The sequence below is a fragment of the Vicia villosa genome, unplaced genomic scaffold, assembly GCF_029867415.1.
Source record: "Vicia villosa cultivar HV-30 ecotype Madison, WI unplaced genomic scaffold, Vvil1.0 ctg.001522F_1_1_3, whole genome shotgun sequence".
Lineage (NCBI taxonomy): Eukaryota > Viridiplantae > Streptophyta > Magnoliopsida > Fabales > Fabaceae > Vicia > Vicia villosa.
In genome coordinates, this window is record NW_026705651.1 from 164,702 (window position 1) to 170,817 (window position 6,116).

General features: G+C 31.1%; 1 long non-coding RNA gene across 1 annotated transcript; it reads left to right on the forward strand.

The window, feature by feature from the left end:
• The first annotated feature begins 863 nt into the window (after positions 1–863).
• LOC131635641 (uncharacterized) lies at positions 864–4,031 on the forward strand. The gene is made up of 6 exons (XR_009293840.1): positions 864–1,002; positions 1,100–1,347; positions 1,775–1,889; positions 1,970–2,228; positions 3,400–3,589; positions 3,897–4,031. It is a non-coding gene; the product is annotated as an uncharacterized LOC131635641 (long non-coding RNA).
• Positions 4,032–6,116: the final 2,085 nt, after the last annotated feature.

The following is a 6,116-nucleotide window of genomic DNA, read 5'->3' on the forward strand; positions in this document are numbered from 1 at the left end:
TTTTATCGTCTCCCTCAATCTCTGTCTTCTTCCTCATTCATTTTCTTCTCATTTTCCTTTTTTATCAATTCCTCCCTCTATCACTGCTTCTCAAACCATAAAAGAAAATCATAAAGCATGAATGAAATTGAAAATGGATTTAACTGAGAGGTGTTTTTTTTGGAGAAAATGAGTGGTGATAGAAACGGTAATTTCGGCGGGGTAAACGTCTCTGTCGAAAAATCCTTCCAGCGCTTTCTTTGTCTTCCTGTTTGTAGGTATATCAGTATTTCTCCTTAAGTTCATCACTACTCTCTTCTTCCAATTTCCTTCTTCTGATTGCAATGGATGTTAACATTTTTTTTTTCTGGTTTCACATATCTTATCTGTAGATCTGGTGCTATAGATCCCATTCGTGTTGACTCTGTCTCAGCTCTCACTCCCCGAGCCGAAGTTCAAGTAAAGATCTGATTTTCTTTGCATTTCATTCTAACCAAAATTTTCATTTAAATTCATAGAGTGACATTAGAATGAAGCAAATGAGATTCAATAATATATATCACTATTAAATAAATATCTTGATTTAGTTTATATGGTTTGTTTTTCTATTTACTTTTGAAGATTGGTGTCTACTATGGAAATCCATAAGTGACAAGTGCTGGAAGTGCATTGAAGTTTTTTTCATCGGTTCAGCTAGAAGTTTGTCCTACACGAAAGATAAAGTCTGTAAGTACAATGGTTTTTTCCATGATTTTCTATGACATTTTCATACCCCATATTATAAGCTCTTTATTGTCAAGTTTGTTGTTAACATGTGTCTTTTATACTACCTGATAGTATAGTAATAGTAAAGTACTTGATAGTTTTATGCGGCACGCTTGGAGGCCTCAAAGAGGACTTCCTGAAAACATCGTTTCAATACTTCGTTTTATGCAGTACGCTTGAAGTAAAGTGAGATTTGGTTCAGTTTCCAAAGTGGTCACCCATTAATCGCGAGACTTGTCTTGACATGCTTGCTATAAGGTTTGAATTGATTGATTTCCCTGCTATTTTGGACTTGCCTTGGTTTAACTTTGATGCGATATTTTCTATTCCGCTAATCTTCATTTTTATTGTGTAGATACGATCGTGACGGATAACCATCACAGTTGGCTCCTGTTGACGTGTTTGTCAGTACAGTGGACCCTCTCAAAGAGCCGCCTCTTGTCACTGGAAATACTGTTTTTTCTATATTATATGTTGATTACCCTGTCGACAAAGTTTCCTGTTATGTATTAGATGATGGTTCATCTATGTTAACTTTTGAAGCCTTATCAGGGAAATCAGATAAATCAATGTCATATAGAGAAAACAGAAAAATCTGTGCAGGTATATAAATAAGCTGTTATTGATGTTCAGCAGAGATTATTGAGATAATATTGATGCTAAAATATGAACTCATGCATTGGTTTGTCACTTTGTCCTATTATTTAATATGCTGGTTTGAGTTTTTCAATATCGAGGTTTTCATTGTCAAAATTGTAATGGATGGCTTGGATTCTGATACAAATTTTAGTTAAGTGTTCATACAATCGAGTTTGCATTGTAGAAGAGCTTTTAGCTAAATGAATTATTAATGTCTGCTTGAAAAGGTTTTTTTTAAGGTAGCTCTTGGTCTGTTGTTTAGTTTAGACCATTATACTTTATGACTTCACGGGTGACTAATTGTTTGATATCTTTTTGTTGGCAGTGGCGTCAGAAATTATTTAAATATATATCTCGAAAAAAAACTAAACTGATGATCAAATATGTACAGGTTCGCCTAAGCCATAGGAGGCTACGAGTTGTTCGCATATAAACTACTACTGTAGATAGCAAATGAATTGTTGGGCTTTTTGTTCCTAATGCAGCTGTTGAAACTGTTCTTCAAGGTAGAAAATTGATATAAGTTTTCATCCCATTCATTTTGTCAAACTCAATCAAGAAACTAACCTACTGATATAATTAGCAGGTTTAGCATGGGTTCAAGAAATTGATGATTGACGTGTGATAGTAGACTTTGCTCACATTTTTGTTTTAACTAAGTTTGAAGCCTCACATTTTCTTTATAACAAAGTTTGAAGCCTTTTGATAGTTGCTTGACGTCTCCATTATTCAGTGTCCTCTGCAAGTCAACAAGCAATTTATGTTTTAGGAAAAGGCTCAACCTTGATGCTGAATTTTTTGGAAGGAAAGATTCATCCTCTGTGCCATTCAACATAATTGTGCAGGTCTCATTTAGTTATCAATTTTTGTATTTCCCATAATAGTCCAGTCTTAATAGGCTGCTATATCACATTATGCACTCCTGTATAGAATAGTTTTTTTCTATCATCAATTTTAATTAAATTTTATTTCGCTTATATTTTATGTTGATAAATTTTCCTTATATTTTCGGTTTTTCTTAATATCACTTTCAGTAAAAAAAAAAAAAACTTATCACTTTCAGCAAAATATCACTTTCACTTTCAAGGAGTTTCGGTGGAAGTGTTCAAGGACCTGAAGTGATCTTCTTAATTTAATTGTGTGGAAACTGTTTTGCTTGTGTACAGGGAGTCAAGGTTTCACAGGATGCTTCTCATGAGAGACTTAGGCTATGTTTGGGAGTTTGGAGGGGAAGGGAGGGGAGGGTTTTGGAAAATAGGAAGAATTGGGTGAAAAGGATAAAAGGATTTTGGGTTGGAGGGTTTTGGAGGGTTTGAGTTTATTCATAACATCAAAAACCCCATAAAATGGGGGAACTCAAAAATTATATGGAATGAGGGTTTTGGAGGGTTTTGAAGGGTTTACATAAATTTTCCAAATATATTTTAGGTTGTTATAGTATTCTGAAAATTAAAAATTTAGTAATGATAATGACTTTTTTATCATTCAAAACAAAATCATTTTTTAAAAAAATGTCAAATATTTTCCTATATTTTTTTAAAATTTCGATTTTGGAAGCCTTCCCCTCCCCTCCTCTCCAAACTCCCAAACATAGCCTTAGACTCTGATCTATAGAGGAATACAGGAGTCACAAAGCATGGACATCCAGACCAGGAAATCACCGCCCACCTCCGGTGACTACATCTGAGCCTTATATTGTTTGCAGAATGTTCTTAAGGATACTCTGCTTAACCAAGGGAGTCTTGTGAACAAATAAGAGAAATTCAACGCGGCAACTTTGATATTCAGAAGTAACTTAGGTTCTTTATTTAGAATTTCTCATTCTGATTTCAACTTGGCTCTCAACCATGGTAAGGAGAACTACGTCTTGGTGGGACTAAATCTATACAAGACACTACATATAGATATTATTTGACTTTTTTTCCATGGATCATCATTGTTTGAAATGCTAAGTAAGAACAATACTTCATTGGCAACATAAATGACAGTCACATGACAGCTGATTTATTTATGCAGGTTATCATTGGGCAAGCTGTTGTACATAGGTGCAATGCAACTGTGGATTTCCTTAGTGGAGTGAAACCTTTCTATCCTCTAAATGTAAATGAAAGTGATTTATTTATGCATTCCATACTGGATCCATTTTGAGAAAATTAGCCTAGCACTAAAGTTAATGCTCAAGCAAATCGGGAATCTTATCTCCAAGGTTAGACTTCAAGACTGTTTCAGTTCCCTATAGGTTTCAATGAATGTATGATTATCTTATTTCCTAATATTTTAGAACTCCATTTAATTGCAGCCAAAGCTGTTTGTATTTGGTTTTCTACTTCAATTGATATATTTTTCTTTAGATAACTTTTAAAAAAACAGTATTGTGAACAATCTATTGTGAACAGTATTATTTTAAGTATTTAAAATTTAATCAGTTGAATCAGTCCACCTATTTTGCTTCCAATTTAACTACATTGTTAGCTAAAAGTAAGGGAGTACTAATGGAGACACTTTTTGAGCAGGTTCGTGACAGAAATACTCTCTGAATCTATTTGCTTCCGCAGTTTCAGTTTGTCCAAGTTTTCGTTGCTGGAACAACACTTTGCATTTGCAGGTCTTAGACATTACATTTTGGTGTATTAAGTAGGTGTTATTTCAAAAGAGAGGTTGAAGAATTTCTTATTTACTTGAATACCAAAGTGTAGGTTATAGATTTTTTACTACAACTATATATATATATTCTCTACTAATTTGTATTTGTTTGAACATGAATATTAAATCAAATTTGTTGCACTTGTGTGTTATCTCCTTCATGAAGGAAAAAAGCATTGTCCATAATCAATTTATTTTATACTATTTACCAACAATATCGTTATTATTACATTTTCATAATAGTTAGTAAATAGTAAAGAAGCTTGTGATTGAAAAAACCTATATAAGTTCGTATTTCTGGTTACACACTGATACCTTTAACTGTCATAAGGCACATGCGCTTTCAGTTTTATTAGATATTGAAATTTATTTTATAGAAGGTGGAGTTAAAAAAAGCAACAACAGTTAGCCAAGTCTGGTCTTTGTTTGGCTTGACATATCCAAGTTTGTAGGGATATTAGTTGTTTTCACCCTTTAATTGTACCAACATATGTAAGGATAATCACTTAAATGTTTATGACAATATCTATATATTTAATTGAAACCATTAGTTAATATTTCACTACATGATCTTGCGAATTGATATAGTAAAAGAAAGAGTTTGAAGAATCCTGTACAATGAGCATGACAGAGTCTGTCTTTTTTGTCCAAAGAGTTATCAACCATTTCTCTTCATATTGCAAGTGAAGACCACGAGTAAAATAATTTAATTGGTTCTCAACCTTCTACAACTAGAATATTACATGCATGAAATAAAGAAAAGTTTCAAACAGATAACTGTTCTTGCTTTTGATGTGAAGATTTATCTTCATTAAAGCATAAATGATTATTTAGTGATTTTCCTAAATTTAAAGAATAACGTGTAAAATTTTAGAGGTTGCATCAGCATCATTTCACTTTGTAGGTGAACACAATAAGCTTGGAAAGTGTTTGGAGTTACATTAAAAAATTAGCAATATATGTATACGTTTAATTAGCAAATAAAAAATTATTAATAATTAAAAAAATTAAATATTATAAAAAATAAGTATGATATCTCTTAATAAAATGGTATATTAATATTATATCTAAGGTTACATTGATATTAGTATGATGTTGACTTTTTTCAATATATAAGGTTTTTCCTTTAACTTTTTTTTTATGTTACATCTATTAAATCATGATCCAATCTATTCATTAATCCATTCAATCCATTCACAATTAATAGTTTTAGTTTTAAATTTTTTTTTTTAAATTTTAAATCCATTACTAAATTGATATTTTTAACTATATTATAGAAAAACAATTATTTATATCTTTCTAGAGTTTATTTGTACATATTTTCTATGAATTTTGTCACTAAAACTTAATATTTTTACGAGTCACTCTCACCGCAATATTTTTTTAACCTAAGATATTAATGACTATTGCATTTCCATGTTAAATACTATATATAAATTCATTTCATCTGTATTATGTTTAAGATATTAATGACTATTGCATTTCCATGTTAAATACTATATATAAATTCATTTCATCTGTATTATGTTTAATATATTAATGAATATTGCATTTCCATGTTAAATACTATATATAAATTCATTTCATCTGTATTATGTTTTGTGAATCTTAATTAACATTCCTCATTCGAAGTTTTACTTATTTTGCGTTTGTAATACATTAATATTAATCACTTTTTTAGATCACAATATTATTCATAGATGCATATTTATAGTTTTTATAGAAAATGAAAACACTAAAAGAAAGAACTAGGCTGGATTACATGAAAACTAACCACCATCTTGGAAACAAGATCTTCCTAGAAAAGTTTACAACCACACTCCCAAAATTCAAAATAACACACTTGTAATAAATATTAATAATGAAATAAAATGATTATAATCACTCCTTCTATGTCAATGATTTTCTTACCAACATTGCTGTACCCCATATAGATTTTTCAATTGCCATTTTGATTGTTCCTAGTATAAGACATATTTGTAGCACTTATTGTCTGACTTATTTGAGAACTGGGGTTTTCCTTTGGAGGAGGACCGTTGTTGTAGGCCAACCCTTTGGTCTGTTTGGAAATTTGATTTTGCTCAACATTG